The following is a 12,105-nucleotide window of genomic DNA, read 5'->3' as shown; positions in this document are numbered from 1 at the left end:
AGTCCTCCATCAGGTATAAGAGGGTACAGTATTATAAAAACTTTATCTCAGACTGTGGCTTGCCTTTTCACTTTCCTGTGTTCTGTTTAAAAAATCTCTAGTACCCCAAAGTATGAACATACCTTTTTTCTTTTCCTAGAAGTTTTGCCTTCACATTTTGTGTTAATCACATCTATGATTAATTTGGGGGGTAATTAGGTATAGTCAAGGTTTGTTTTTTAACACCTACTTACCCAACAGTTTACTTAGGACATCATTTTCTCTACTCTGAATTGTCTTGGCACTTTGGTCATAAATAAGTAACTATGCTTGTGTGAATGCTCTTCTGTTCATTAGTCTGTCTATTCTTGCACCAGTACACACTCTGTTAGTAATTGTCGCTTTCTAAAATTTCTCAAAACCTGACAGTTAAGTCTTCCAATTTCCTTCTGCAAAATTTTTTGGCTGTTTTAAGTTCTTTGCAATTCTGTATAAACTTTAGAACAGCTTGCATATTAAAAAAAAAAAAAAAAGATTCAGAGATTTTAACCAGGATTGGAGTGAATCCGTAGATAACTTTGGAGAAGATGTATATCTTAGAAATACTAAGTCTTCCAAACCATAAACCCAGTAAGTCTCTCCACGTAGTTAAGTCTTCTTTATTTTCTCTCAGCATTGATTTTCAATTTTCAGTCTGGAGATCTTGGAAAATTTAATTAGAGTTAGTCCTAATAATTTGATATTTTTGGATGCTATTGAAAATGTTACTATTTTTCACATTGTCTCCAATTTTCTATTCTTAGTGCATAGAATTATAATCAACTTTTGAATAAAAACTCTATGGCCAATGACTTTGCTATGGGCAATGACTTTGCTCCATCATTACGTCTGATAGTTTGTACATTCTTTTGAATTTGCTTTCTACACAATTATATTATCTCTGAATAAGACAGTTTTTCTTCCTCCTTTTTAGTCTGTGTGTTTTTTATTTATTTTTCTTGCCTTATTGCACTAGCCAAGACTTGTATAATATTAACCATAAGTGTTAATAGGAAGAGAGACATAATAGTTCTATAATTTGAAGGTGAGGAAAATATAGTGTGATTTTATAGAAGTTGAGGGGACAAAACCTAATTTCTCTGACCCTATAATTAAACCAAGAGAAATACTGCCTCCGGAACAATTTTGGTGAGGCAGATCTTGTGCTTGTATTAACAAACCCCTATCACTCAGGACTGAGTTAATTATTCTGGTAGGGTTGTATCCAATGTAACTATGTAACTCCTCAATCTAATCTTGTGAAGACCTGATTGGTTGAGGTTAAACTACCTCAAAATTGATTTTCCTATAACCCTTTACTGCCTATGCAATTTTCATTAATCCCTTCCATCCTTTATTCACTCATTAAGCAGATGTTTATTAAGTTATGTGCCAAGTGCTTTGGAAGATACTGGGAAAGCCATTAAAAAAATAGATACAATCCTGTGTTTTTGAGCCTACAACTTCGTGGCTTTCAGCTGCAAATAATAAAACACTTGTATTCTTAGATTCAAAAAGCTATCTAATTTTCCAGTATAACTGCATATCTGGATATATTTAATTTTAAGTTTAATGCAGGAAAAACACACCATTGAGGACCAAAGGTTTTCTACTTATCCTCGGACTGTTGGTTTTTGATCATCTTAAGACCATTGTGGTTCCTGCAGTTCTAAACATGACAACTTCCTACCAAGATTTCAATGAAGAAACAAAGTGAAAGAGCAGGTTTTCTCTTTTCTTTTTTTTTTTTTTTTAAAGATGTGGAATCTTTCTTAGAAGCTCCTCTGAAGACTTTTTCTACGTATCAGTGGCAGGAACTATACGGCAGGTCACCCTTGTAAAGTGAGTATCTGGAAAAGAAGAGTGGGTTTACTATGGAAAACATAGATCAGCCACGGTGATTCCACTAGAGCTGTGAGTACTGTCACTTCAGAATAAACAGGAATGCTTCAGCAATGAAAAAAGGCAACGGCCAATACATAGTCAATAAGTAGCATCTGCTACCAAGGGAGGTAATGTTTACCATACTGTATAATCAATTAGTTTAGATTCAGTCATCAATTTCCATAATTCTCTTTTCTAGCACACTGTTCTTTTCTTTCCCAATACTTACCTCTATTTGATTTACTGATTTGAACTCTTATCTGTATATCATTTCTCTACCCACCAGACTATAAACTAAATCCATCAATTCAGAAAGCATGATTGCCTTTTCATCACTAAATGCCCAGGTCCTAACCCAATGCCTGGGGAGTAAATAAGTGCTTAACACACATTTTAAAAAATAATTAATGGGTTATTAATAAATGTATATTTAATAAGTAGTAAGGAACAACTAATAAACAAACCTATAATTAAAAATTGTAGCCCTTTACTATGAAATTGTTACTTGATTAGTTACAGTTGTGTCAATCAATTTCTCCAACTAAATCATTGTTCATAATTCAAACATGGGGGATATTCAAAGGTGTAAAGAGCACTTTGGGATTTAAACAAGAGTTTGAGTCAATTGCTAGAAAAAATTAGGTTAGGGAAAAAACACAATACTGTCAAAACTATTTATTTGGATATTTAAGTTTATCTCAAACTTTCTCATATTTCAAACATTTCTGCTCTACTCTGCTATTTTCTCTAAATCTTGTACAGTCCATCCAGGAACAAGTATTTAAAAAAAAAAAGGATTTATTTACTTATTTGAGAAAGAGATAGAGAGAGAAAGAGAGAGGGCAGGGGCAGAAAGGGAGGGAGAAAGAGTCCCAAGCAGACTCCTCACTGGGCACTGAGCCTGATGCAGGGCTGGATCTCATGACCCTGAAATCATGACCTGAGTCAAAATCGAGAGTTGGACACTCAAACAACTGAGCCACCCAGGCACCTCAACAATTCATTTTTTATGCTTCTCCAAATGCTCATTCGTTCTTTCATACATTTATTCATTCATAAGATAAATAATGTGGCTACTCTAGGCTAGGCATTGTGCCATTCTGTGACTCACTGGTTTAGGACATTCTCTGCCTTGAACACATTTCTCTACCTGCTAATATGACACATTCTAACACATATTTTAAGACACATTCAAATATCTTCACTTCACTGAGAACTTCCCCTCCCCTGGACAGAATGAGACATTCTCTTTTTCCTCTGTGATCTCATAACACTCTTCCTGTATCTCAATACAAATTTTTCAAGTTTTGTTAAATTCATTGTTTGCTTTCATAATTTTCTCCTTCACTAGATGTTGGTTGACTCCTTCACTGTAGCAGTTTGTAGTAATCAGATCTGTGTATTCAAGTGTCTTGCATAGTCTCTGATATAAATTACACGTGTTTGCTGTAGGCATATTCAGTGAATGAAAAAAATGAATACACAAAAGTGTGGATGTTCAGTCACCCATTTTGCAGGAGAGAGAACAGGTTGATAGAGGATCCTAGCGAGCAATAGATCTTGGGCAAAAATCTGGATCTTCAGACTCTTAATACTGGACAGGAACTCAGCTGTCCTCTTCGTACCTCCCTGATGCTGCTCCTCCCGGCCCTGCCCATGCCACTTTTGAGAAAGGTGTGGTCATCCCGAAATGGGGTAGTTACTTCTTGGTCGAACCAACACTGCGAACACTGGTTTGCCACTCACCTAGAAGAGCATGTGTACACAGCAATCTGCGGATTCATCTTTTCCGTCTTCTGTGGGTGTCTGTTCACAGGCAGCACCTGAACAACAACAGGGCCAACCTAGGGAGCGGAAGAGGGCATTTTCTAGTTCTGAACACAGATAAGCATCACACACTTTTTCCTTCTAACAGTAGTGGCCTCAAAAGTTCCCACTCAGAAGAAGGCAAGGAGGCCCACTACGGTGTGTGAACAGTTAGAGCAAACCTTGCTTTTCTCTTTGGAAATTCACACTTTCATATTTTTAAACAAGTATCTTATGTGCATCACCCTGTTACACACAGCATGTGGCTGATTACAGACCCTTGGTTAAACATTAGCTTCCTCATGGTTCCCTCTAATGCCAGGTTCTAAACTAGAGAAAGCCTCACTTGAATCTGAGATTTGCTTTCAAACTAGCTCATTTCAGACTATAACTACACTATTTAACATTGTAACCATGTTTACTCTGGCTGTAGATGAAGCATTTTTACTTTCTTTTTTGTGGGAAAGAAAGTTTCCTCTTGCCTAGTTCATAGGAATGGAGTCAAAACATGACTTTTTACTTGACACTCATTCAACATTCATTCTCAAGTATTTATTAAATGCCGACTATATACTGCTAAATATGAGTTTTATCATGGGGCAAAACCAGTGTTCTGGATGAAGCTAACTTGGGAGACCCCGTGAGGCCTCTCTGAGAAAATGACATTTAAATTCAGGCTTGGTGGCGACGACATACCCAGAGAACGGCTGAGTTGGGATATAAACCCAGGCCAGTTTGATTCTAACGAACCTGCTCTCTCTCAAACTCTGGTACCAAATCATGAAAGTCAACTTTCATCCCTGTCTATCTGCAATTAGCATGGTATGACACATAGCCCGGTGGGCTCAGATACTTAGGGGAACTGTTAGTAGATTCTGTGTGCTAGACCTAGCCAAAATGTCAAAGCTACATACCCCTCATGTCTGGCCTAGCAAATCTCTTCAACAAAGAGAAGTAATTATAGGAGTTAAGAGCAATAAATCCGGCAACATCATAAGGACAAAATTTGTTTCCTTAAAATAGAATAACCATTTACCCTGCAAAAGCTTATAAAATCAACAATTGTAAGATAAATGAGAGGCGTTAGTGTTCTAGTTTTTTTTTTTTTTTTTAGATATTGATATCAAGGCTCAAGAGAAGTTATATGCCCCAATTAGGATCACTTAGCCAGGTAATGCAGAATTAGGATAGAAGCCAGTTTTTCTGACTCCTAGTACTGAAAGGAAACCTGGTGTATTGTCAAAGGGTGCGCTGTAGACTCACCTCTGACACTAGATCCAGACTCTGTCCTTTACTGGTTGTGTGGCCATCCCTTTTCAGAGTTTATGAGATTGCCTGTCTCAAAGCAAGTTTTCAAGCCACCCTAGATATTTCTACCTCTCCTTCTTTGACTTAATGCCCCATGTTCATTCATAATTTTCCCAATGATGTTATATTAATTAATTTTACAAGTAGAATATGTATTATTGTAAGAGAAATCAAAATGGAAATATCAAATCCAAATCAATGTTCTGCCTATACTGACCAATAGCTGATAACTAGAATTTCAGGATAGCCCGAAAAGTTTGCCTATCCCCCAAAACCAATGTCACGAGATTTGACTCTGACAGCCAGCTCAGGCAGTGATGAGGCAAATACAGAAAGCAGGCAAATACGGAAAGCAGAGGGAGACAGGGCAGGGTTCACAAAACTCACCAGTGCCTTCTTTGTCACTGAATATTTGCCTGGCAAGGTAGAAATGGTTAATACAAGCGAATAAATGGCTGAGATTTTGGTATTTCTAAAGGAGGGGAGCACTAATGTCTTTCCAGGAAAGACAGTTCCTCGTGGCATAATGGTTCTACTGGCCAAAAGACGTTTACCCTCTCTACCTCTCACAGAGAATGGTAGTGCTCCAGTCATTAGAATGGGCTAAGACCCCCACTCTCCATTTCCAAATAGTTCCTGATATTGTATCACTCTTGACTGTAAACCACTGAACTTGTTAAGAGTACCCAGTGACCTCGGGAACTCAGTTTCCAGAACTCAAATCCCAGCTTAAGGAACCCATATTTTTTTGACCTTGGGAGTGTTCACTCAATCTCTGTGTTCTCCAGTTTCCTCATCTTAAAAATAGAGGCACTATTAGTACATATCTCATAAGGGTGTTATGAAAAGTAATTTATATGAGGCTTAGAATCCAAGTCATATTAGTTAAAAATACATACATTTGTTTTTATTATGTTTTTCTGCTCTTGACTGCTGACTCTAAGAGGGCTAGCAGGTATGTTTAATGCATCATCCTTTATAAGAACAATGATTAGCACTAGACGCTTTTTGGTGGCTGAGAACCAAAAAATAAATAGTGTTCTAATCACAGAAGAAAAAAAAAGAAGAATAAAAAATTAATAGATGTTAATAGAATTTCTATCATATATAATATCAAGGTAAATTCAACTCAACTCAATTTTGTTGATATTAAAACAGTTTAGATCACAAGAGCATACAGAAAAAAAATTATGAATAAAACTCAAAGTATAATTCTTTCAAATATTTTTAAAGGCAAAATGAAGCTGCAGACGGAACTCTACTGTCTTCTTTCCAGTTTTTCAGGTCAGTATTGATTCGTCCTTGACACTATTCTTTCCTGCCCACCCTTTCTTATACTCAGAGCTTGGCCACTTCACCTCTGCAGCTCACTCCCTGGTCCAAGCCTGCACACCTCTTTTCAGGATTCTTCAACAGTGCCTTCCCTTCCTGTTCCCACTTTTGCCTTGAAATGATCCCATTTAAACCTGAGTTAAATGATATCATCCTCTCCTCAAAGTTCCCCGTTCCCTCTTCCACCACCCATGGCTTCTCTTTTTTCTTAGTGAAAAATTAAATCCCCACTCACTTAAGAAGCCCTTAAGTCATACTGGCCTCGTCGTCACTCTACATATGCCAAGCATAAATCTGCCTCAGGGCCTTTGTACTGGTTGTTACCCTTGTAACAATCAGTTTTGGACCCCTTTCTGGAATGTTCTTCCCTCAGTTTAGTTTGACCAACTCTGTCATATCCTTCAAGTGTTTGGTCAAACATGACTTTTCCAGTGAGATCTTTATGAACACTCTATTAATATTGTACTCCCTCCATTGGGTCTTCTGACTTCCTTCCATGCAACATCTTCTGGGATAATATATAATATACTTGTTTCCTTTATTGTCTGCTCACACCGGAAGGTCGTTCCAAGTAGAGTGCTGTTTTTTGTGATTTTTTTTTTCAATGCTGGGATACTAGATGACTAAGAGAGTGCTTGGCACATTGTAGGCTCTCAATAAATACTTGTTGAATAAATGTGTTAATGTGTGATGTGAGTACATTTTATTAGGTTTGACTTGGTGTGGGTTCTGTCACTAAGAGAGGAGTGCTTAATAAAACATCTACCCCAGTTCTTAAATATTCTACAAAGATCTTAAAATATCCCATATAAGCTTTCCTATCTGTATCTTAAGCTGTCCTTGGAATTAAGCCTGTGTAAGCTTGTTTGTGATTTGCCCAAAGACTAAAATGTCCAGGCTGTTTTATGCCTCTTTACCATTATTCATGCTCTTACCTCTTTTTGGGATTTTCTTACCCCTTTCTTTTTCTTTCCAGTTCTCATGTACACTTTAGGACTCTGAGTTTTCTCCGCAAGGAGTTTCCTCCTACCCCTCGTCCTCTGTTCTCCACAGTCACCAATGCATTCTTCTGGCTTTGCATTTACTATATGACATTTAAATTCTTTCCTCACATGTTCATTTCTCCTCCTAGATTGCAAACTCCTAGAGAAGGGCCCAACAATAAGTGCTGAAGTAGAGGATGAAGGCAAAGCAAGTGACGATGGAAGCTTGCTAAGAAGGTTAAGTTCCAAGAGCCAGTCTCCTTTCACATGGGATCCATGCTTTTAAACCTAGACTGTCTAGAGATTGATGTAGTTATAGAAATAATAGGAACTTGGGTATCAGGTTGGCATGACTCTGAATACTGGCTCCTTAATAACCAGATGTGTGTCTTGAACAAGCCATTGAGCTTTAGTGTTCTCATCTGTCTATTGGGGACAGTAATACTGCACAAGTTCTATAAGGCAAACAGCACAGAATAGATGCCCAGTACATGCTGATTCCTTCATTCCCTCCTCTGAAAAGGAAGTGAAATAACTTGTTCTTGGTGTCCATTCATCCTCCACCAGTTGGAACACGGAAGAGCTAGGTGTAGAGCTGCCTGACCTGGGGGAAGGGCTGTCAACAGTAGGTGTTGTTAGATGTGGTGGAGCTTGCTGACTTCCTCCTGGGGCCCAGTTAACAACTGGTATGTTCCTTGATAGTCAAGTTCAACTTTCACTTCTTAACTCCTAAGAAAGTTGACTGAAAGTTAAGACTGTTTCGGGTGGAAGATATCTTTGCCAGATCCCCATCCTTGACAGCTTCATCCAAGCTCTTCCCAGTGAGTATCCAGGGATCTACCAGCTGCCTTTGTTCCCCCAGAAACACTGTTAGGCAGAGGTATCCAGAGCTGTCACATAGTGAGCCTGTCATATGTCAGGAGCTGTGCTAAAGATCTTAATACAGTGGGGTCTCCCTGAATCTTCAGGGAAATGCCATCATAGAGAAAGGATGCCATGATCATTGCTATGTCACTTGTGATCGGGCTTAATGAGCTCAATCACCTATTCCCTAACAGTGGAGCTCTTATGTCAATGCCATTGCTTCTTCTATTATGGGGATTCACAGTGCATTATCATAGGGCTTCATTTTCAAGCCCTTGTTTAACCCTTAGTTTTCTGAGCATTTGTTCTACAAGTAATAGGGAAAATCAAAGACAGCAAAGGTGAGGGAGAAATAGAACATTTTATTTTATGTCCTATGGTCTCCTAAATCTTTATTTCAGTTTCCAAAGTAGGGCTATAAAGATGAAAATAGTGACCACATAGTACAGAAGGATTAGATGAATCCGACTTTCAGGCATGAGATGGAATTTTTTTGCCCCTAAGAATAGAAAGACTATAACATAGTGATTAAACACATGGACTCTTAAGTTTTCTAGGTTCATTGTTCCCTTTCACATGTGTTGATTTCCAAAAACATCTTTCAATTGAGTTTAAATTAAATTGAGTTTAAATTAAAAAAATCTTCCAATGTTTATTCCAATTAAATTAATTTATTGCAATGTAAATTTTAAAAATAAACATCTTGCAATCTATCTCATTTGGACTGCAGAGAACATAGCTTGTAAAAACTAGCTATCTGCTTTTGCTCTTCTTCTTCCTTTTAATTCCTTAAACAATTGCAAACATTTACTCCTATGCTACTCCACTGAAACTATCTTAGATATGGGTTCAATGGCCTGATTGCAACAATATTTAATTTTCAGTTTTCACCTTCTTGGTTTCTTTGAAGCATTTAATGTGGTTGACCACTTACTCCTTAAAACTCTATTCCTCTGGCTGCCATGATATCACACACATTGGTTCCTCCTTTAGTTTGTTGCCACCACCACCTTCTATTTCTTCTATTCTCCTTTAAATACTAATGTTTCCCAGGGATATCTTCTCACCTCACTTGTCTTCTGATTCTACAGACTTTCCCTAGCTCAACTCTTTGAATTTCACTTAGTTTGACAACTCTACAGTTGTGTGTGTGTGTGTGTGTGTGTGTACTATTTTGTTCTAGTCTCAGTCCCCAGACCTAAATATCCAAGTGCCTGATAGATCATGCTTTTTGGTTTCCTCCCATTCCTCCAAAGGCAACATGTTCTAAAGGCATTCATCGGGGCACCTGAGTGGCTCAGTGGGTTAAGCCTCTGCCTTCGGCTCAGGTCATGATCTCAGGGTCCTGGGATTGAGCCCCACATCGGGCTCTCTGCTCAGAGGGGAGCCTGCTTCCATCTCTCTCTCTGCCTGCCTCTCTGCCTACTTGCAATCTGTCTGTCAAATAAATAAAATCTTAAAAAAAAAAGGCATTCATCATCAGCTTACCTATATATAAGCTTCCTCCTCATGTTCAAGTTAGAAACTGAAGAGTCTTGGTTCCATCCCCTTTCTCATGTCTCCATAAACCGTTACCAAATCCTATGAGTTTTGTTACTAAACATGTTAACCTCTTGCCTTTCTTGTCTTGTCTCTGTTATGTCTATGTACCACAGACCCTCAGGATCTCTCACATTGGCTTTGGCAATGATTTTCTTTCTTTCTTTCTCTTTCTTTCTTTCTTTCTTTCTTTCTTTTTCTTTCTTTCTTTCTCTCTTTCTTTTTTATTGTATTATATTATGTTAGTCACCATACAGCACATCATTAGTTCTCAATGTAGTGTTCCATGATGGCAATGATTTTCTAATCAGTCAGCCTAACCCATAGTCATTCATATTCTATGTAAATGTAAATCTGGTGAATGAAGGGCAACAGGAACTCACACTGACCATGCGTGTATCAATTGGTTTAACATCTAGGGAAACCAAACACTTCCATAGCCTTTCCCCAGCAATATAACCCAGAATACATTAAAGAAACTCTCACATATGTGCACAAGAAGAAATACATATGAATGTTCAGAACATGTGCATGATGTATAATGGCAAAAATATAGAAAAAATGTAAAGGTTCACCAGTAGGGAAGTGTATAAATAAACTATGCCATATTTGTACAATGAAAAATAATACTACAGTCAAAATGAATGATAGAAAGATCTGCTTTGCAATCTTAAAAAAAGACTGATTTAAAAAAAAAGCAAGTGATAAAAAAATTTAATCATTTGATACCATTTATATAAAATTGAAAAACAAAAAATTCTATAACCATTTATGTGTATATAGAAAATCAGCAGTAATATTAAATCATGCATGAGAATAACAACTATCAAAGTCAGAAAATGGTTACCCTTGAGGAGAGGGAAATGTGTTAGAAGCAGAGCACACAGTATGTTTAAACCAGATCAATGATGTTTTCTTAATTTAAATAAATCTGATTCAAACATGGCAAAGTATGACATTTGATTAAGTAGGATAGTGAGTGTATGATACTTACTTATATTGTTCTCTATAATTTTCTCTATGCTAAAGTATTTTGTAATTGAAAAAAATCTGACAGTGTTATTCCTTTTATTAAAATATTTTAATGGCCTCCAATTGGCTACCAAACAACATACAAATTCCTTAATGGAAAATCCTTTCTAACTTGGAACTTGTTGGCTTATCAAGGGCATTGGTAGTTGTTTTCTGAATTCTACTTCCTCTTTGTCAACAGAGTCTGATTTCCACTTGGGTGTCTCTGTGGTTCTAAGGAAACTGATGCCAAAACTCAATTCCAAGTTTGGACCCTGGGACTTTGGCTTAGTCAATCAGCGTATTCCCTTCCCATCAAATAATGTCTGTTTCAGGGATGGTCACATGAAGTCAGTTTAAAGAGAGTGAATCTCAGTGTTTCTAATAAGAAAACTCAAAATGGCTTATTTTTCTCTATTTCTATTTGCTTTTTAATTAGGTAAGGTAAGGTAAGCTGCTGTAAGAACAAGTTAAGCAAATGCAACATCAAAACCCAAAAGGAGAAGGCCTTAAACATGACAGATCTACCAACTGCAATAGCTTTCACTGGCATCAAGAGGAGGTCTGAGAAAGAGTGCAGTGGGTGTGTCTGGGAACCCATGAGGGCAAGTGGTGAATATCACAGCTGCTCACATCTCATTCACTGTCCAGAAGTCTGCTGCATGGCCATGCCTAGTTTTAGAGAACCTGGGAAATGCAGACTACCTGTGTGCTTGGAAAGAAGAAGAAACTGGTTTAGAGAAGAACCAGATTGTCTCTCCCAGGTGTGAAAAAGGACGCAGTTAGGTTACAGAAGTTAATAGCAGCCATTTTTGTGCCTGTGAAGCAAGTCAGACTAAGAAAGTAGAAACCATGAGCAAAGAGTGACACTGAAAGAAACCACGTCTTTGAGGGCACTTACTTATTTTGCTCCCTTGAATTTATTCAGTTCCTACCCTCATGCAGGCAGTATGCCAGGTATCGGGAGGACAGCCGTTAAAATAGAAAACTTCTGGCTGCCTGGGGCTTCCATTCCAGAAGGGCTAGAACAACTGGACTAACTCTAACTGGAAATCTGCCGTGTCTCTAGATATTTTGGTGATGTGAGCCAATGCATTCCCTTTGCTACTTCAACTAGTTTGTTCCAAATGTTCTGTTGTTTTCAACTAAGAATGTTCTTCCTTACATACAATTTCCCTCCTCATCTCCAGCCAAGCAAAATGGCTCATCCCCTGCATATCCTATGACATTTCTCATTCAGGATTGTGCACAGTACCCCCTCAGCTTGAAATGCCCTCCTGTCCATGCTTAAAGTCACATATCTTAGTGACTTTAGACATAGAGTTTGAATTATAGTCTTTTAAAAATACCTCTTCTCTTC

At 37.8% G+C, this 12,105-nt stretch overlaps 1 long non-coding RNA gene across 1 annotated transcript in view; it reads right to left on the bottom strand.

Annotated features, from left to right (window-relative positions):
* LOC123391470 overlaps window positions 1-12,105 on the bottom strand; it is a 260,209-nt gene that overhangs the window by 72,629 nt on the left and 175,475 nt on the right. The window contains exon 3 of the long non-coding RNA XR_006606181.1: window positions 3,649-3,746. This is a non-coding gene — a long non-coding RNA (uncharacterized LOC123391470). The remainder of the gene's footprint in view (window positions 1-3,648; window positions 3,747-12,105) is intronic.

Source organism: Mustela putorius, unplaced genomic scaffold, assembly GCF_011764305.1.
Source record: "Mustela putorius furo isolate JIRA1106 unplaced genomic scaffold, ASM1176430v1.1 tig00000228_pilon_pilon_pilon, whole genome shotgun sequence".
Taxonomy (NCBI): domain Eukaryota; kingdom Metazoa; phylum Chordata; class Mammalia; order Carnivora; family Mustelidae; genus Mustela; species Mustela putorius.
Note: the sequence above shows the minus strand (reverse complement) of the source record. Positions and strands in the feature narration are given on the sequence as shown.